This window comes from Octopus bimaculoides, chromosome 4 (genome assembly GCF_001194135.2).
Source record: "Octopus bimaculoides isolate UCB-OBI-ISO-001 chromosome 4, ASM119413v2, whole genome shotgun sequence".
NCBI lineage: Eukaryota > Metazoa > Mollusca > Cephalopoda > Octopoda > Octopodidae > Octopus > Octopus bimaculoides.
The window spans coordinates 40,888,771-40,889,252 of record NC_068984.1 but is presented as its reverse complement, the minus strand read 5'-3'; positions in this window follow the sequence as shown (position 1 = coordinate 40,889,252).

The following is a 482-nucleotide window of genomic DNA, read 5'->3' as shown; positions in this document are numbered from 1 at the left end:
GTCTTCTATGCGTAGTGCGTATGTATATGTGTGTGTTTATAACAAAAGTATCATCTATTCATAACCAAGCTCTGTTTGTACCTTTATTGTTAAATCCCAGCCGTGAACCTTGTTCTATTATGTAAATTTCTTTACGCTAGTATTACTTTCTTTACGTTATTTTTTACATTGTTCACATTCTTCTTAAAGCTGAAAGGTAAGGTAAGCGATCCTTGATGAGTCTTAAGAGATTGATCCTCTCACTTAGCAGTCGAAGCTCCTGGGTTTATTTACGCGTTATATTGTCACAATGAGCGTAAACGTACGCTTATTAAACATATCGTAAGTTCAGTCTACGTTGGCACACACACACTAAACCATACAGCACGCGCATGTATATATATATAATATAATATTATATTATATTATATTAGGTATGTATACATATATACAAGCCTATGCGTGCGGTCGCGTGGGTGTACGTATTAATCCATGTTAGTATA